Source organism: Ranitomeya imitator, chromosome 2, assembly GCF_032444005.1.
Source record: "Ranitomeya imitator isolate aRanImi1 chromosome 2, aRanImi1.pri, whole genome shotgun sequence".
NCBI lineage: Eukaryota > Metazoa > Chordata > Amphibia > Anura > Dendrobatidae > Ranitomeya > Ranitomeya imitator.
Window position 1 is genome coordinate 374,085,673 of NC_091283.1, and position 21,415 is coordinate 374,107,087.

Genomic DNA, 21,415 nt, shown 5'->3' on the forward strand with positions numbered 1-21,415 from the left:
ACATGATAACTGCCTGGCCACAGAGCTTCCGAAACAAGGTTCCCAGGAACATGCCTGCTGGTCTCCTTCAGTCTCTGTTAATTCCTTCTGTCCGTTGGCAACATACTGCCATGGATTTAATCTCAGACGTGCCCTTCTCTGAAGGTTACAACACCATCTGGGTCATGGTGGACCGTTTCTCCAAGATGACTCGCTTCATTCCCTTGGTTGGTATTCCCTCAGCTCACAAGCTCACCACACAGCTCTTTTAGCATGTGTTTCGTCTTCATCGTTTTCCTATCCACATTGTTTTTGATTGTGGGGTCCAGTTGACATAAAAATTTTGGAAGGCTCTTTGCAAGCTGCTGAATGTCCAGCTGAATTTCTCCTCTGCGTACGATACTCAGACTAATGGACAAGTGGAGCTGATCAATCAGGCTTATCCGCTGCCAGTAGGAAATATATTCGACAGCTTCTCCTGCCACTCCTTGTCCGAACTTTGATTCTAGTCAGTAGTTTGCTACTAGCTTGCAGTCTAGGTGTGTTCCTGCTTTGTCTCTTGCTACCGACCCGGCTTGTCTACCCGATTTGTCTGATCTCTCTGCTCCTAATCTCAGTTTTATATCTTGAACCTGTGCTACGTCTCTTCCTGTACCCTCTTTACCATGTATCCTTGCCTTCATCAGCTGCTGAAGGTTCAGGCACTGCCTTGGAGTGGCACCTGGTGGCTATCCTACGGCCCAACCCTATCCTCACCATCAGAGGCTCTAGCAAAGACCAGATAATCACCTAATCACGTCCCTCCAGGGTAAACCCGGCCAGTGGCGCAGTGGATCCACACCCATCGTCATCACACATAGCAGTTAATCTCCACCTGACAGTTTACAGAGAACTGGCAAAGAGATGGAGCCTCAACAAGGAAAAGCAGGTGGAAAAATGCAAGAAACAAGTCATAAGAGCCAGAAATAGTGTGACTTCTCATTTACACACACTGTAGCTTAATTCTGAAAAGTCATCTGGAATGACAAATACACTTTGAAGAGTAACCGCATTTAAACTTTTTTTTTTTTCTTATCAATAAGATCAATGAATACAAGTGGTGATTAAGAAATTTTGCATTATTATTTTATTTAAGAAAAATGCTTTTTTCCCCACAACAGAGTCTTCTTCTGCTCCTGTACTAAGCATCCACTCTAAAATCACTACTTAAATCTGTCTTTAAGGGGATCTATCAGTAAATTTCACAATACATATTACATACATTATTAAATATTGCTTAAATCAACTACCAGACATAATCTCTGTGACAGCTCTGCGACGTCACTTTCGGGGGCAGCGCTGGTCTCTGCTCGATCGTTCTTTACTTACAATGTGCAATGACAGTGCACTCTTTTGCCAGATAGTCACTTCTGATCAAAGCTAAAAAGAGAGAGCACATTGTCACTGGGCACTGAGAAGAACAGTGCACAGTGGCAGAAATCTACTAATTATTAGTTGGAATTGGCTACCAAAGCATGCTCCTCAGAGCAGAAACTAGCCCAGCCCCTGAAGCGGAAATCACTGATGACGCTTCATTTCAAGGAGGGGGCAGAGGCTGAGGCAGTGACCGCAGCATCTGCCCACTTGATGACAACTCGTTTGAGTTTCCCAGCATGCACAGAGTTTCTCAAATGAAGCGTCATCAAAAAGAAAAAGGTAAAACGAAAATAAAGCATTTATATAGAGAAGTGAAGGAAGGAAACTGAATTTTTAAAGTATATTACAAAAAAAATTAGATTATGACATTAAATAGGGATTTAGGAATAACATAAAATTCAGTATTGGATAAACCCTTTAACTGATTCAACATAATTGTTAGTACATGCCTTTATCATCTGTCACCTAGATTTTACTGCAATAGCTCTCTTCTCTCTTGTACCCCTCCAATCCATTCTTAAAGGGGTTGTCCACTACTAGGACAACCCCTTCCTGAAATAAATGCTTGGCTCCGATAAAATAAAAAAACCTATACTCCCCTCCTGTGCAAGCAATTTCAGCTGTGTCAGCACTCGCTGTCCCGAAGCTATGATGCGGTGGAATGACACATGATGCCCAACGCCAAATCAGCGCTGGCATCATTGTCCCTGCCTTTGTACGGATTTAACATGAAAGGGAAGTCAGGGCTGCAACTGATCGCCAGCTTCCTTTTCGTATGAAGGTGGGGAAAGTGACACCAGAGCTGATTGGGCACCACGCACCATGTGCCATTATACTGCACTAGAGTATATGTTTTTTCATTTTACCTAGGCCAAACACTTAGTTCAAGAAGGGGTTGTCCTAGTAGTGGTCAACCTCTTTGACTCTGCTGCTCAAACAATCCACCTCTAACCTTTACCATTTTTTTCACTGGCTGCCCATTAACCATAGAGTTTATTTTAAAATCTAACAATGACCTACAGGTTGGTTCATAACATATGCCTTCCATACATCTGAGTTTATCTCGTGATACCTTCTCAGATGTAATTTCCAGTCCTCCCACGACCTCTTTCTTTGCTTTCCTCTGGTCTGCTTCTCACAAGACTGTCTTCAAGATTTCTACCATGCTTTCTGTATACTCTCACTACCCCAACTATTCAGACTCTCTTCCATCTTTAAAACATTCAATTGCAATATAAAAGATACACATATTTAAGAAAGCCTATAACCTACAACAATGCAGTTTTCACCACGCTGTGATATAATCAGTGTCTACCTTTACTCTTCCCTGTAAATTTTAAGCCTTTGCAGGCAGAATCATCTACTACTGTACTTGTATCTCACATAGATATATAGTATAGTTCTGCTTTTTGTACCTTGTTAAGTTCGGTTTACCAATTGTTACATTGTACAGATGCTTTATGTAACCAAGCACTACAGAATACATATTTTGCTATGCAAGACTATTTTTCAGGCAAGATAAACTAGTGATGCGTTGAATAGATAAAAGACTTTCTAGATAGGATAAATGACATAGTATAGTTAATATGACTAGTGACTACAAAATAATCTTTTTTAGTAACAAAAAGTTATCTAAAATAAACTAGACAGAATTTATGGAATCATTTTCCATTTAATATTTATACACAAAATGACTACTAGCTTTCCCTAAACGCTCCACTATCATGTGAAAAGAATGAAGAAAAATAAGCACAAACACAAGCATACAGTTAGGTCTATATATATTTGGACAGAGACAACATTTTTCTAATTTTGGTTATAGACATTACCACAATGAATTTTAAACAATTCAGAAAGAAAGCACTGGTAAACTCATCAATGTAAAAAGACCTGGGCGCCCACGGAATATAACAGTGGTGGATGATCGCAGAATAATCTCCATGGTAAAGAGAAACCCCTTCACAACAGCCAACCAAGTGAACAACACTCTCCAGTAGATCGGCGTATCAATATCCAAATCTACCATAAAGAGAAGTCTGCATGAAAGTAAATACAGCGGGTTCACTGCACGGTGCTAGCCACTCATAAGCATCAAGAATAAAAAGGCTAGACTGGACTTTGCTAAAAAACATCTAAAAAAGCCAGCACAGTTCTGGAAGAACATTCTTTGGACAGATGAAACCAAGATCAACCTCTACCAGAATGATGGAAAGAGAAAAGTATGGCGAAGGCATGGTACAGCTCATGATCCAAAGCATACTACATCACCTGCAAAAGACGGCGGAGGCAGTGTGATGGCTTGGGCATGCATGGCTGCCAATGGCACTGGGTCACTAGTGTTTATTGATGATGTGACATAAGACAGAAGCAGCCGAATGAATTCTGAGGTATTCAGGACCATACTGTGTGCTCAGATCCAGCCAAATGTAGCAAAACTGATTGGTCGTCATTTCATACTACAGATGGACAATGACCCAAAACATAAAGCCAAAGCAACCTGGGAGTTTATTAAAGCAAAGAAGTGGAATATTCTTGAATGGCGAAGTCATTCACCTGATCTCAACCCAATTGAGCATGCATTTCACTTGTTAAAGACTAAACTTCAGACAGAAAGGCCCACAAACAAACAGCAGCTGAAAACCACCACAGTGAAGGCCTGGCAGAGCATCAAAAAGGAGGAAACACAGCGTCTGGTGATGTCCACGAGTTCAAGACTTCAGGCAGTCATTGCCAACAAAGGGTTTTCAACCAAGTACTAAAAAAGAACATTTTATTTAAAATTATTGAATCTGTCCAATTACTTTAGGTCCCTTTAAAAACGGGGTGGCACATGTTAAGGAGCTGAAACTCCTAAACCCTTCATTCAATTTTAATGTGGATACCCTCAAATGAAAGCTGAAAGTCTGATCTTCAACTGCATCTGAATTGTTTTGCTTAAAATTCATTGTGGTAATGTCTAACACCAAAATTAGAGAAATGTTGTCTCTGTCCAAATATATATGGACCTAACTGTATACTACAAACATATTAATGATCAGTAACAAGTTTTGAGACATACTGTATATATTTATATATAACTCCTTCATAAAGCGTGACTGTGATACGCATCGAGGATTTAGTGGTGGTCTGGTTTTACAACTTTGCTATGTCTCAGTCTTCGGGCTTAAGTGCTTTTTTTAATTATCTGCATTTTTCAGACCGCTTTCAGTATTGCTGTCTTTTGTATCTCCTGTCACTGTGCTTGTTTGATCATGAAAATATTGTCATAATTCTGAACAAAGATTCTCTCCCTTTGAATTTTCTAGCGTATAGTAAGATGTAATACCAGGATAAAACATTTCTTACATGCAAATTGTCTCTTCAGAGAGGAAGAGGACTAGAACTCTAGTGCCACCTATTCCCAGAGGAGCATTGCGGCTTTAAGTCTCCACACCTCGACATGCTTAACATGTCACTCTCCGCAAGGAGAAAAGATACTTCTTTGATCCCGGTCAGACGCCTCTCAATCAGCCAAACCAGATCTCCACTGTGCACTGACGAGGGGCAGCACCCCGAAACACAGTGTCTGCAAATTGGGATCTGGTTTGGCTCTTATCCTAAGTCATGTGACAAGGCTCGTTAAAGGGTCGACATTGACTGTTAGGATTGCTACTTCCAATAGGTGGCACCAGAGTTCTAATCCTCTTCCTCTCTGAAGAGACAATTTGCATATTTCCCAGAGGAGCATTGCAGCTTTAAGTCTCCTCACCTCAACATGCTTAACGTGTCACTCTCCGCAAGGAGAAACGATACTTCTTACATGCAAAACATTAATATGCCTTCTCCCTTGTGTGACTTCTCAGATGTACAGAAAGATTTGATTTATTGTTAAAACATTTCCCACATTCAGAACATGAATATGGCTTCTCCCCTGTGTGAGTTCTCTCATGTATAATAAGACTTGATTTCTGGTAAAAACTTATCCCGCATTCTACACATGAAAATGGCTTCTCCCCTGTGTGTATTCTCTGATGTGCAGTGAGATTTGATTTTGTGATAAAACATTTCCCACATTCTGAACACGAAAATGGCTTCTCCCCTGTGTGAATTCTTTCATGTATAATAAGTCTTGATTTCTGGGTAAAACTTATCCCACATTCTGAACATGAAAATGGCTTCTCTCCTCTGTGAATTCTCTGATGTCTAATAAAAAGTAAATTATCGTTAAAAGATTCTCCACATTCAGAACATGAATATTTCTTCGCCCCTGTGCAAATTCTTTGATGAGCATCAAGAAGTAATTTAATATTAAAAGTGTTGTCACATTCTAAACATGAAAATTGCTTTTCCCCTGTGTGAATTCTGTGATGTCTAACAAGATGCGATTTTTGCTTAAAACATTTCCCACATTCTGAACACGAATATGGCTTCTCCCCTGTGTGAATTCTGAAATGTCTAGCAAGATGTGATTTCCTGTCAAAACTTTTCCCACAGTCTGTACATGTTAATGAATTCCCAACTGTATGGGCTTTCTGATATTCAATGCTCCTTTTGTAAATGTTGCTTTGTTTAATAGTCTGTGATGAATCAGAAAATAGGTACAGTTGAATAGGATCAAATGATAATTTTTTTCTGTGAAAGGCTGAGGATGTTTCTGGGATAATGGCATGCTCTTCATATGTATCCTGTGTGAAAACATGATCATTTTCTTTAAAATATGAAGATATCACATGATCCTCTGGACTTCTGATACAGTCACCTGCCAAAAATAAAATTTAGCTGTGATTTTTTTTATTTTTGAATACTATAACCCTAATGTCATATTGCTGACACCTTTATAAAAAAATATACAAATTACAAGCCATTTAAAAATCATGCCTTTTGAAAAATGGTGAAAAAAACGAACAACATTTTTTTTTTTTTATAGTTTCGTTGATATGGTGTTTAGTGTGCAGTAAAAGTAATCAGAAAACATGATTTTCCGAGTCCGGATGATTATGATACAAATACTGAAAAGTGAAAACGAGAGAAGAGCATATGATTCAAATTCTAGAGATTTTTCCCTAAAAATTCAGTTACTGAAGAATAAATTTGCTGCAAATCGCATTAATAGTACATTTTTAATGAGAGAGAGGGGAGCGAGAAGGAAGTGAGTGGAGAAAGGAGAGGGGTGAGAGAGATGAGGGAGAGATGCAAGAATCAATGGGTTAATTATCCTAATCATCCTTGACGACAAAATTCTCTATATAAAGAAGTCATACTTTTGCTGATTGTCTAATTGTATTTGTAAGAAATAATTTCAACTGGGGTGGGAGAATCTGATTTCTGAGATGTCTATAGTGGCAGCTAGTGGATCTTTTAGATATCTTGTGAGTGTTAAATTATCCTAATAAACAATAAATAATTTGAATGACAAAATTATATTTTGTTTTTGAGAAATTCTCCAATATGGATTCAGAAGAAGGTGTTCAAGCATATTGAGCAGATGACTTTCTGAGCTTGTTTGATAAGCCTCATTTCTAACTAAATTTCTTCACCCCAACATTTGAGGAAAGGTATTTTTCAGTCCCAAATCTCTATTTTATTCATCCTGGTAGAGAGCAGTGAATTTATTCTAGGTGAATGGAATTCTTGAATCTTCTCCCGAATCTGAATATTTGGCAATTCGCTACATGGGAATTCAGCTGGCCGGCATTTTGCTAAATTGTAGAGGACAAGTAAAGGGTTAAAAAAAATTCATATTCATCTCACCACTTATGTGTCCTGCCGGCTCTAGGCGCCTGTTCTTCTGAATTGTCTGGCCACTGCTTTCCATCTTCCTCTTCTTTCCAACCTTCTTAACTCTGACCAAGGCTTCAGAGGCTGTTTTGGCTCCAGAAGCCTTGGCAAGAAGTGTTGTAGGCTGAACAGGATGTGGAGGAAAATGGAAAGAGGAGACTGGACCACACAAAAAAACAAAATGGCAGGCAGCACAGGTGAACATCAAGTTGAGTATTAATGTTTTGTTTTAACAAAATACGGTTATTATACTCTGAAATCCTTTTTTTTTACTTTCTAATTTGTGGACAATATTTAGGAAGGGCTCTGGAATAGGTTGATGTTGTTCTTTCTCCCTTCTATGGAGTAATAAATACCTTCCAAATCTTGAAATATGTTCCTTATCGATTGTTTTTGAGGAAGAAGGTTTTGGAGCACAGGAATCAAATTTTTAGAGATGAAAATCAAATTGCTCTTGTGTAAAAGCTCTACTAAACTTCTCCTGGAGTTGATGTGTTAATTTCTGATTTTTCCAGTTTTGTTCTACATCCTACCCCAGTTATAGGTTACCTTTTCTCAGATCCCAAGGTTCTTCATCATTTGTGTTCATGATGTAAAAACAGATGCTAAAATATTATACAAATATCTTATTGGATAAAACTTAAGAAAACCTGTCACTAGGTCAAAAGTGGCCAGAATGTATTCCTGCTGCACCCCTAAGTATTCAGTTTTTGAAATTTATATAACTCCGCCAAATGGCACCAAGCATTTTTATTTAGTTTAAGTGTTCATTTTTGAGGTCTTTACCAAAGGGGCTTTGCACAAAAGATTGCCAGGGGGTATGGCTATAGGCTACTCTGAATTATTACCCTTTGAGTCAGTCCCCTTTGGAAAAGACCATAAAAATAAACAAGAAATAAAAAGCTCCATATCTCTGAAACTGTATGGCAGATTTAGAAACGTCCACCTCTTTTTATGTTTAAAATTGGTTATTTTGGACTTTTTTAAACTGCTCTTTTTCCCCTTAGGATAATATATGATTCCGCTATATAGAAAAAATAATATTCTCTTATGAAGTCAAGCTAGTGGCTGGGCAACTTGGCATTTAATAAAAGTTGAAGAGAGAGGGAGAAAGGAGAAGAAGGCTGACAATGGGTGCATGAACAGATGAAAAATGGAAATGGCACAGTAAGCCACAGTTTGTTTCTGAGATTTTATAATCAATATCAATGTGCAAATAGAAGCGAAAGTGACAAAATCAAATTACAGTTGCTCGCGAAAGTATTATTCTTCATCTTTTCACCTATTTTGTTACATTACAACCTGTGTTTAAATAGTTTTGTAATCTGATTTGTGCGTGATGCATCAGCACTAAATAGTCTAAGTTGGTGAAGTGAGAAAAATATAATCTTTACTTTATGGGATCAAATAACTAAAAATTGGCATGTGCATATGTATTCACCCATTTTGCTATGAAACCCCTAAAACTTTCTGGTGCAAGCAACTACCTTCATAAGTTATATGTTGAGTGAAAGGAAGTCCAGCAGCAAAGAGACCAAAAGTAATCTTGAAGGAGTCTCAAGGTCACATGAGACCAAAATTAAATTTTTGGGGCACCAAGGTAAATGCTATGTTTGACACAAACCAACACAGCTCATCACCCCAAGAACACCAATCCCCACAGTGAAACATTGTGGTGGCAGCATCATGGTCCGAGTCGAGGGGAAGATGGATGGTGCAAAATACAGGGATATTCCTGAGCAAAGCCTGTTTCAGTCTGTCAGACAATGACTCAAAGACATCAAGACAATGACTCAAAACATACTGCTAAATCAACACTCGAGTGGTTTACGGGAAAACGTGTAGTTTTTTTTTTAGTAGCCTACTCAAAGCCCAGACCTTAATCCAACTGAGAATCTGTGGTCAGACTTGAAGATTGCTGTTCACCAAAGGAAACCATCAAACTTGAAGGAGCTAGAGCCGTTTTGCCTCGGGGAATGGGCAAAAATCCCAGTGGCAAAATGTGAAAAGTTGATAGAGACTTACCCAAAGCGACTTGCAGGTGTAATTGTCGCAAAAGGAGGCTCTACAAAGTACTGACTTAAGGTGGTGAATAGTTATGCACACTAAAGTTTACAATTATTTTACCCTACTTGTTGTTTGCTTCACAATAAAAAAAAAAAAAAAATTTTCACAGTTGTAGGTATGTTCTTTTCATGAACTGATGCAAACCCTTAAAAGAAACAGTGAAATTCCAAGTTGTGAGGTAGCAAAACAAAAAATGCCGAGAGGGGTTGGGTGGGATACTTTCGCAAGCCACTATATGTGATAAATACTGGGATTTCAGTGTGTCTTATTACAGCATTTCCTAATAATTGTGGTACCACAGCTTTATATTACATTTTAGATTACATATTTATTATCTGTATTTAGTCGAATCTGTGACTTCTCTGCATTTAGGGGTTACCACTCACCTGAATCATCATCTGAAATAATCTCCACTTTACACTGCTCATCATCCCACACATATGTCTCTGGAGTATCAATATAGGTCATATCTTTACCCTAAAAGAAATATTGTAAAAGTCACAGACAGATGGAGAAGTCACATCTATGATCAGCTCTAATCCTGCCATCTCCACCGTTCTCATTACACAAATATAAAATATGATACTAGTGGAAAAAACAAGACTGAGCACAAGACCTTCACAGCCATCTACACATCATAGGGAAGATCTTATGATGCCTTTCCTCCATCTACCTGATCATCCTGAGGAATACTGGAATTTTCTTCTGAACAATCCTGTGAAAGAACAGGGGGACATCTCTCTGGTGTGCTCTCTGGTGTTGTCCTCTTACTGGATAGAACTGGAGGAAACACATACAGGGACTGAATTCATTCTTTACATATAGATAATTATAGGCCGTGTGTATCTAGTCCTGTCTATTACCTGGTGATGTGAGGGACTGGGGAACCTCCATCATGACGTCCTTGTACAGATCTTTGTGTCCTTCTAGGTACTCCCACTCCTCCATGGAGAAATAGACGGCGACATCCTGACACCTTATAGGAACCTGACACATACAGTGATACAGTCATCCCCTTCATAGTGTTACTGTATAATGTCCCAGCATTCCCAGCAGTGTCACCTCTCCAGTCAGAAGCTCAATCATCTTGTAGGCGAGTTCTAGGATCTTCTGGTCATTGATGTCCTCATGTATCAGGGGGTGAGGTGGAGGCCCCATGATTGGGCTCAGGGGTCTTCCCCATCTCTCAGACACAGGGACCTGACAGCAATCACTAGAGGTCTTCTTCACTACTGTATAATCCTGGTTATGGAGAGACACATTAATAAATCTCCCTACAAACATTTCCAATTCTCACCTGTTCAGTTCTGTCTGATATTCCCATAGACAAGAATGATGTAATGTGACGTTATCAGAATGTCTCACCTCTCCAGTAAGCCGTAAGAGGATCTCTAGAGTGAGATGTAATATTTTCTCTGCCATCTTGTCCCGGTCTCTATCCATCCTTGATGCGTAAATCAGGAAAATTCTCTTATGTAGAAGAACTCCACTATAGAGGATACAATGTTGTAAGGATCCGAATGGGAAAAGGATGAGCTGATGCATTATTACATGAAATTTTTATGATGTTACAATTACTGGAGATAATAGGGGGTATATGAGGAGATATAACATGTACAGTACAGACCAAAAGTTTGGACACACCTTCTCATTTAAAGATTTTCCTGTATTTTCATGGCTATGAAAATTGTACATTCACACTGAAGGCTTCAAAACTATGAATTAGCACATGTGGAATTATATACTTAACAAAAAAGTGTGAAATAACTGAAAATATGTCTTATACTCTAGGTTCTTCAAAGTAGCCACCTTTTGCTTTGATTACTGCTTTGCACACTCTTGGCATTCTCTTGATGAGCTTCAAGAGGTAGTCACCGGGAATGGTTTTCACTTCACAGGTGTGCCTTTTCAGGTTTATTAAGTGGGATTTCTTGCCTTTATAAATGGGCTTGAGACCATCAGTTGTGTTGTGCAGAAGTCTGGTGGATACACAGCTGACAGTCCTACTGAATAGACTGTTAGAATTTGTATTATGGCAAGAAAAAATCAGCTAAGTAAAGAAAAACGAGTGGCCATCATTACTTTAAGAAATGAAGGTCAGTCAGTCCGGAAACTTGGGAAAACTTTGAAAGTATCCCCAAGTGCAGTTGCAAAAACCATCAAGTGCTACAAAGAAACTGGCTTACATGAGGACCGCCCCAGGAAAGGAAGACCAAGAGTCACCTCTGCTTCTGAGGATAAGTTTATTCGAGTCACCAGCCTCAGAAATCGCAGGTTAACAGCAGCTCAGCTTAGAGACCAGGTCAATGCCACACAGAGTTCTAGCAGCAGAATTATCTCTACAGCAACTGTTAAGAGGAGACTTTGTGCAGCAGACCTTCATGGTAAAATAGCTGCTAGGAAACCACTGCTAAGGACAGGCAACAAGCAGAAGAGAATTGTTTGGGCTAAAGAACACAAGGAATGGACATTAGACCAGTGGAAATCTGTGCTTTGGTCTGATGAGTCCAAATTTGAGATCTTTGGTTCCAACCACCGTGTCTTTGTGCGATGCAGAAAAGGTGAACGGATGGACTCTACATTCCTGGTTCCCACCGTGAAGCATGGAGGAGGAGGTGTGATGGTGTGGGGGTGCTTTGCTGGTGACACTGTTGGGGATTTATTCAAAATTGAAGGCATACTGAACCAGCATGGCTACCACAGCATCTTGCAGCGGCATGCTATTCCATCCGGTTTGCGTTTAGTTGGACCATCATTTATTTTTCAACAGGACAATGACCCCAAACACACCTCCAGGCTGTGTAAGGGCTACTTGACCAAGAAGGAGAGTGACGGGGTGCTACGCCAGATGACCTGGCCTCCACAGTCACCAGACCTGAGATGGTTTGGGGTGAGCTGGACTGCAGAGTGAAGGCAAAAGGGCCAACAAGTGCTAAGTGTCTCTGGGAACTCCTTCAAGATTGTTGGAAGACCATTTCCTGTGACTACCTCTTGAAGCTCATCAAGAGAATGCCAAGAGTGTGCAAAGCAGTCATCAAAGCAAAAGGTGGCTACTTTGAAGAATCTAGAATATAAGACATAATTTCAGTTGTTTCACACTTTTTTGTTAAGTATATAATTCCACGTGTTAATTGTGTCCAAACTTTTGGTCTGTACTGTAAATGCCATATTCCTTCTTATTTTAACGATTTAAACATGTTATCAAGACAACTTCTGAGCTTCCTCCCTCAGGTGTTCTGGTGAGCTCGTTAACTGCTTCATTACTTAACTCCGCCTGATGCTGCTATCCTTGCTCCTTGTCAATGTTTCAGTGTTGGATCTGAGCTTCTCCTGATTGTTCCTGTGACCTGCTGCTCTGTATAGCTAAGTGCTTTTTGCTTTTTTGTTGCTTTTTTTCTGTCCAGCTTGTCTTTTGTTTTTGCTGGAAGCTCTGAGACGCAAAGGGTGTACCGCCGTGCCGTTAGTTCGGCACGGTGGGTTTTTTTTGCCCCCTTTGCGTGGTTTTGCTTTAGGGTTTTTTGTAGACTGCAAAGTTGGCTTTACTGTCCTCGCTCTGTCCTAGAATATCGGGCCCCACTTTGCTGAATCTATTTCATCCCTACGTTTTGTCTTTTCATCTTACTCACAGTCATTATATGTGGGGGGCTGCCTTTTCCTTTGGGGAATTTCTCTGGGGCAAGTCAGGCCTATTTTTCTATCTTCAGGCTAGCTAGTTTCTTAGGCTGTGCCGAGTTGCCTAGGTAGTTGTTAGGCGCAATCCACAGCCGCTTTTAGTTGTGTTTAGGATAGGATCAGGTGTGCAGTCTACAGAGTTTCCACGTCTCAGAGCTCGTTCTTGTATTTTTGGGTATTTGTCAGATCACTGTGTGCGCTCTGATCGCTAAGCACACTGTGTTTCTGAATTGCCTTCATAACACCTGTCATTAGCAAACATAACAGTACAAGGAGCCCAACTAATGATTCTCAATAGAGGGAAAGAAAAAGTTCTGACATCATTTTTTTTTTTTTTCTGCTCTGTGTTCACTTTTTTTTTTTTCCCCTAGACATTTGGGTGATTCTGGACACAGGTGTGGACATGGATATTCAGGGTCTGTGCTCTTCAATGGATAATCTCGTTATAAATGTACAAAAAATTCAAGATACTATTGATCAGAAATCTATGTTAGAACCAAGAATTCCTATTCCTGATTTGTTTTTTGGAGATAGAACTAAGTTTCTAAGTTTCAAAAATAATTGTAAGCTATTTCTGGCCTTGAAACCTCATTCTTCTGGTAATCCTATTCAACAGGTTTTGATTATTATTTCTTTTTTGCGCGGCGACCCTCAAGACTGGGCATTTTCTCTTGCGCCAGGAGACCCTGCATTGAGTAGTGTCGATGCGTTTTTCCTGGCGCTCGGATTGCTGTACGATGAGCCTAATTCAGTGGATCAGGCTGAGAAAAATTTGCTGGCTTTGTGCCAGGGTCAGGATGATATAGAAGTATATTGTCAGAAATTTAGGAAATGGTCAGTACTCACTCAGTGGAATGAATCTGCGCTGGCAGCTTTGTTCAGAAAGGGTCTCTCTGAGGCTCTTAAGGATGTCATGGTGGGATTTCCTATGCCTGCTGGTTTGAATGAGTCTTTGTCTTTGGCCATTCAGATCGGTCGACGCTTGCGCGAGCGTAAATCTGTGCACCATTTGGCGGTACTGCCTGAGGTTAAACCTGAGCCTATGCAGTGCGATAGGACTATGACTAGAGTTGAACGGCAGGAATACAGACGTCTGAATGGTCTGTGTTTCTACTGTGGTGATTCCACTCATGCTATTTCTGATTGTCCTAAGCGCACTAAGCGGTCCGCTAGGTCTGCCGTCATTGGTACTGTACAGTCCAAATTCCTTCTGTCCATTACCTTGATATGCTCTTTGTCGTCGTTTTCTGTCATGGCGTTTGTGGATTCGGGCGCTGCCCTGAATCTGATGGATTTGAATTATGCTAAACGTTGTGGGTTTTTCTTGGAGCCTTTGCGGTGTCCTATTCCATTGAGAGGAATTGATGCTACACCTTTGGCCAAGAATAAACCTCAATACTGGGCCCAGCTGACCATGTGCATGGCTCCTACACATCAGGAGGTTATTCGCTTTCTGGTGTTGCATAATCTGCATGATGTGGTCGTGTTGGGGTTGCCATGGCTACAAACCCATAATCCAGTATTGGATTGGAATTCCATGTCGGTATCCAGCTGGGGTTGTCAGGGGGTACATGGTGATGTTCCATTTTTGTCGATTTCGTCATCCACCCCTTCTGAGGTCCCAGAGTTCTTGTCTGATTATCAGGATGTATTTGAAGAGCCCAAGTCCGATGCTCTACCTCCGCATAGGGATTGTGATTGTGCTATCAATTTGATTCCTGGTAGTAAATTCCCTAAAGGTCGATTATTTAATTTATCCGTGCCCGAACACGCCGCTATGCGCAGTTATGTGAAGGAATCCCTGGAGAAGGGACATATTCGCCCATCGTCATCACCACTGGGAGCAGGGTTCTTCTTTGTAGCCAAGAAGGATGGTTCGCTGAGACCGTGTATTGATTACCGCCTTCTTAATAAGATCACTGTTAAATTTCAGTATCCCTTGCCATTGTTATCTGACTTGTTTGCTCGGATTAAGGGGGCTAGTTGGTTCACTAAGATAGATCTTCGTGGTGCGTATAATCTGGTGAGAATCAGGCAAGGAGATGAATGGAAAACTGCATTCAATACGCCCGAGGGTCATTTTGAGTATCTAGTGATGCCGTTCGGACTTGCCAATGCTCCATCTGTGTTTCAGTCTTTTATGCATGACATCTTCCGTGAGTATCTGGATAAATTCCTGATTGTTTACTTGGATGACATTTTGATCTTCTCAGATGATTGGAAGTCTCCTGTGAAGCAGGTCAGAATGGTTTTTCAGGTCCTGCGTGCTAACTCTTTGTTTGTGAAGGGATCAAAGTGTCTCTTCGGTGTGCAGAAAGTTTCATTTTTGGGGTTCATCTTTACCCCTTCTACTATCGAGATGGATCCAGTTAAGGTCCAAGCCATCCAGGATTGGATTCAGCCGACATCTCTGAAAAGTCTGCAAAAGTTCCTGGGCTTTGCTAATTTTTATCGTCGCTTCAGCTGTAATTTTTCTGGCATTGCCAAACCATTGACCGATTTGACCAAGAAGGGTGCTGATTTGGTTAATTGGTCTTCTGCTGCTGTGGAAGCTTTTCAGGAGTTGAAGCGTCGTTTTTGTTCTGCCCCTGTGTTGTGTCAGCCAGATGTTTCTCTTCCGTTCCAGGTCGAGGTTGATGCTTCTGAGATTGGAGCAGGGGCGGTTTTGTCACAGAGAGGTTCTGATTGCTCAGTGATGAAACCATGTGCTTTCTTTTCCAGGAAGTTTTCGCCCGCTGAGCGTAATTATGATGTGGGCAATCGAGAGTTGCTGGCCATGAAGTGGGCATTCGAGGAGTGGCGTCATTGGCTTGAAGGAGCTAAGCATCGCGTGGTGGTATTGACTGATCATAAGAACCTTACTTATCTCGAGTCTGCCAAGCGCTTGAATCCTAGACAGGCCCGTTGGTCGTTATTTTTTGCCCGCTTCGACTTTGTGATTTCGTACCTTCCGGGCTCTAAAAATGTGAAGGCGGATGCTCTGTCTAGGAGTTTTGTGCCCGACTCTCCGGGTTTATCTGAGCCAGCGGGTATCCTCAAGGAAGGAGTCATTGTGTCTGCCATCTCCCCTGATTTGCGGCGGGTGCTGCAAAAATTTCAGGCGAATAAACCTGATCGTTGTCCAGCAGAGAAACTGTTCGTCCCTGATAGGTGGACTAATAAACTTATCTCTGAACTTCATTGTTCGGTGTTGGCTGGTCATCCTGGAATCTTTGGTACCAGAGAGTTAGTGGCTAGATCCTTCTGGTGGCCATCTCTGTCACGGGATGTACGTACTTTTGTGCAGTCCTGTGGGATTTGTGCTAGGGCTAAGCCCTGCTGTTCTCGTGCCAGTGGGTTGCTTTTGCCCTTGCCGGTCCCAAAGAGGCCTTGGACACATATTTCGATGGATTTCATTTCTGACCTTCCCGTTTCTCAAAAGATGTCAGTCATTTGGGTGGTCTGTGATCGCTTTTCTAAAATGGTCCATCTGGTGCTCTTGGCTAAATTGCCTTCCTCCTCTGATTTGGTACCTTTGTTCTTTCAGCATGTGGTTCGGTTGCATGGCATTCCTGAGAATATTGTTTCTGACAGAGGTTCCCAGTTTGTTTCAAGGTTTTGGCGAGCCTTTTGTGGTAGGATGGGCATTGACCTATCCTTTTCCTCGGCTTTCCATCCTCAGACTAATGGCCAGACCGAACGAACCAATCAGACCTTGGAAACATATCTGAGATGTTTTGTTTCTGCAGACCAGGATGATTGGGTGTCCTTTTTGCCGTTGGCTGAGTTCGCCCTTAATAATCGGGCCAGCTCGGCTACCTTGGTTTCTCCATTTTTTTTGCAATTCTGGGTTCCATCCTCGTTTCTCTTCAGGACAGGTTGAGTCTTCGGACTGTCCTGGTGTGGATTCTGTGGTGGATAGGTTGCAGCAGATCTGGACTCAGGTAGTGGACAATTTGATCTTGTCCCAGGAGAAAGCTCAACTTTTCGCTAATCGCAGACGCCCTGTGGGTCCCCGACTTCGTGTTGGGGATCTGGTTTGGTTATCTTCTCGTCATATTCCTATGAAGGTTTCCTCTCCTAAATTTAAACCTCGTTTTATTGGTCCGTATAGGATTTCTGAGGTTCTCAATCCTGTGGCTTTTCGTTTGACCCTCCCAGACTCCTTTTCCATACATAATGTATTCCATAGGTCGTTGTTGCGGAGATACGTGGCACCTATGGTTCCATCTGTTGAGCCTCCTGCCCCGGTTTTGGTGGAGGGGGAATTGGAGTATATTGTGGAGAAGATTTTGGATTCTCGTGTTTCTAGACGGAAACTCCAGTATCTGGTTAAATGGAAGGGTTATGCTCAGGAAGATAATTCCTGGGTTTTTGCCTCTGATGTTCATGCTTCCGATCTTGTTCGTGCCTTTCATGCGGCTCATCCTGGTCGGCCTGGGGGCTCTGGTGAGGGTTCGGTGACCCCTCCTCAAGGGGGGGGTACTGTTGTGAATTCTGTGGCTGAATTCACTCCTGTGGTCACAAGTGGTACTGCAGCTTCTGAGCTTCCTCCCTCAGGTGTTCTGGTGAGCTCGTTAACTGCTTCATTACTTAACTCCGCCTGATGCTGCTATCCTTGCTCCTTGTCAATGTTTCAGTGTTGGATCTGAGCTTCTCCTGATTGTTCCTGTGACCTGCTGCTCTGTATAGCTAAGTGCTTTTTGCTTTTTTGTTGCTTTTTTTCTGTCCAGCTTGTCTTTTGTTTTTGCTGGAAGCGACGCAAAGGGTGTACCGCCGTGCCGTTAGTTCGGCACGGTGGGTTTTTTTTGCCCCCTTTGCGTGGTTTTGCTTTAGGGTTTTTTGTAGACTGCAAAGTTGGCTTTACTGTCCTCGCTCTGTCCTAGAATATCGGGCCCCACTTTGCTGAATCTATTTCATCCCTACGTTTTGTCTTTTCATCTTACTCACAGTCATTATATGTGGGGGGCTGCCTTTTCCTTTGGGGAATTTCTCTGGGGCAAGTCAGGCCTATTTTTCTATCTTCAGGCTAGCTAGTTTCTTAGGCTGTGCCGAGTTGCCTAGGTAGTTGTTAGGCGCAATCCACAGCCGCTTTTAGTTGTGTTTAGGATAGGATCAGGTGTGCAGTCTACAGAGTTTCCACGTCTCAGAGCTCGTTCTTGTATTTTTGGGTATTTGTCAGATCACTGTGTGCGCTCTGATCGCTAAGCACACTGTGTTTCTGGATTGCCTTCATAACACCTGTCATTAGCAAACATAACAGATATCACACCTTCACATGAACTCTAAAGCCACTGACCACAAAGGTAATGCCAATATGTATTCCACAGAAATATAGTAGACCAGTTTAGTTCTCAAACTAAGGCAATCATGAGAGCATTGACACATGCAGGGACTCCAGAACATAAATTTCCATTACATGCTGGACCTTTTGTCATTTGACCATGATGTAATCACCGGTCCTAAGCAGCATACTGCCGATAGTGCCAGACCACATGCGAGTTCGGGAAGCCCAGTCCCAGCCTCCTCTCTCTCCTCCCCGCCTGGCCTCACAATTGCAGCTGTACCTGCATCCTGGATATAGGTAAAGTTGAATGCATTGATGGGTGCATGTGTGCAGTATCAGGTACATTTTGATCACTGTGATAGAACCTATCACAGTGATCAAAATAAAAAAATACTAAATAACCCCCCTTTATCACCCTCATAGGTAGGGACAATAATAAAAAAAAGAAAATATATTTACTTTTATTTTTCCACAATATTTAGGGTTAGAACTAGGGTTAGGCTTGCAATTAGTGTTAGGGTTGCAATTAGGGTTAGGGTTGCAGTTAGGGTTAGGGTTGCAATTAGGGTTAGGGTTGCAATTAGGGTTAGAATTAGGCTATGTGCACACGGTGCGGATTTAGCTGCGGATCCGCAGCGGATTGGCCGCTGCGGATTCGTAGCAGTTTTCCATCACGTTTACAGTACCATGTAAACCTATGGAAAACCAAATCTGCTGTGCCCATAGTGCGGAAAATACAGTGCGGAAACGCTGCGTTGTATTTTCTGCAGCATGTCAATTCTTTGTGCAGATTCCGTCGCGTTTTACACCTGTTCCTCAATAGGAATCCGCAGATGAAATCCGCATAAAAAACACTGGAAATCTACGGTAAATACGCAGGTAAAACACAGTGCCTTTTACCTGTGGATTTTTAAACAACGATGCGGAAAAATCCTCACACGAATCCACAATGTGGGCACACAGCCTTAGGGTTAGGGTTGGAATTAGAGTTAGGGTTGGAATTAGGGTTAGGGTTGGAAATAGGGTTAAGATTAGGGTAAGGGGTGTGTTGGGGTTAGGCTTGTGGTTATGGTTAGGATTAGGATTAGGGGTGTGTTGGGGTTAGGGTTGTGGTTAGGGTTGGGATTAGGGTTAGGGGTGTGTTGGGGTTAGGGTTGTGGTTAGGTGTGTGTTGGGTTTAGGGTTGTGATTAGGGTTATGGCTAGAGTTTGGATTAGGGTTAGGGGTGTGTTGGGGTTAGTGTTGGAGTTAGAATTGAGGGGTTTCCACTGTTTAGGCACATCAGGGGTCTCCTTTTTGGTCTTGAGTTCAAAAAGTCAAATGGTGCTCCCTCCGTTCCGAGCCCCGACGTGCGCCCAAACAGTGGTTTACCCAAATATATGGGGCATAAGCGTACTCAGAAAAATTGCACAACAACTTTGGGGGTCTAATTTCTCCTGTTACCCTTGAGAAAATAAAAAAATGGGCACTAAAAAAATATTTTGTGGGAAAATTTTTTTTATTATTTTCACGGCTCTGCGTTATAAACTTCTGTAAAGCACTTGGGGGTTCAAAGTGCTCACCACACATCTAGATAAGTTCCTTGGGGGGTCTAGTTTCCAAAATGGGGTCACTTGTGGGGGTTTCTACTGTTTAGGCACATCAGGGGCTCTGCAAATGCAACATGACGCCTGCAGACCATTCCATCAAAGTCTGCATTTCAAAACATGACTACTTCCCTTCCAAGCCCTGACGTGTGCCCAAACAGTGGTGTACCCCCACATATGGGGTATCAGCGTACTCAGGACAAAGTGGGCAACAACTATTGGGGTACAATTTCTCCTGTTACCCTTGTGAAAATAAAAAAATTGCGGGCTAAAAAATAATTTTTGAGGAAAGAAAAATGATTTTTTATTTTCACGGCTCTGCGTTATAAAATTCTGTGAAGCACTTAGGGGTTCAAAGTGCTCACCGCACATCTAGATTAGTTCCTTGGGAGGTCTACTTTCCAAAATGGGGTCACTTGTGGGCGAGCTCCAATGTTTAGGCACAAACGGGCTTTCCAAATGTGACATGGTGTCCACTAATGATTGGAGCTAATTTTTCATTCAAAAAGTCAAATGACGCTCCTTCCCTTCCGAACCCTGCCGTGTGCCCAAACAGTGGTTTACCCCCATATTTGGGGTATCGGCGTACTCAGGACAAATTGTACAATAACTTTCAGGGTCCAGTTTCTCCTTTTACCCTTGGGAAAATAAAAAAAATGTTGCTAAAAGATCATTTTTGTGACTAAAAAGTTAAATGTTAATTTTTTCCTTCCATGTTGCTTTTGCTGCTGTGAAGCACCTGAGGGGTTAATAAACTTCTTGAATGTGGTTTTGAGCACCTTGAGGGGTGCAGTTTTTAGAATGGTGTCACTTTTGGGTATTTTCAGCCATATAGACCCCTCAAACTGACTTCAAATGTGAGGTGGTCCCTAAAAAAAATGGTTTTGTACATTTCGTTGTAAAAATGAGAAATCGCTGGTCAAATTTTAACCCTTATAACTTCCTAGCAAAAAAAAAAAATTTATTTCCAAAATTGTGCTGATGTGAAGTAGTGGGTAATGTTATTTATTAACTATGTGTCACATAACTCTCTGGTTTAACAGCATAAAAATTAAAAATTTGAAAATTGCGAAATTTTCACCAAATTTCCATTTTTTCACAAAGAAAGGCAAAAATTATCTACCTAAATTTACCACTAACATAAAGCCCAATATGTAACGAAAAAACAATTTCAGAACCATTATTACCTCATAAAGGGACACTGGTCAGAATTGCAAAAAATGGCCAGTTCATTAAGGTCAAAATACGCTGGGTCATGAAGGGGTTAAAACGCTTGCAAAAATCACTGCACCACCTGGTAACTTTCTTTATCCTCCTTCTCTTAACTGATGGTGACATCTCCCCTTACCCTGACCCTCCTTCCACTATTAAATATACACTGACAAGGAAAAGAGTAAAAATATTTTGAACTTTTTTTTTTTTTAACCAATAGATATTTATTGAAATTTTGCATGTTAAACAACACATCAGTAAACTTCAGAGGGGGAGGGAGACAAGGGTAAACAGGGGGGGGGGGGGAGGGGGATGTGGGAAAAAAGGACCAGCGCCCAAGTTAAAGACCACAATATGAACAGTATAATACACACAGATACAGTGTCAAAACTTGAGAAGCAAACGATTTAAATGAGGGCAAGAGCAGACTGAGATATATGTGCCGAGGACACCCAGGGAT

At 41.5% G+C, this 21,415-nt stretch overlaps 1 pseudogene; it reads right to left on the reverse strand.

The window, feature by feature from the left end:
- Positions 1-3,188: 3,188 nt before the first annotated feature.
- LOC138666610 (zinc finger protein 420-like) overlaps positions 3,189-21,415 on the reverse strand; it is an 81,164-nt pseudogene continuing 62,937 nt past the window's right edge.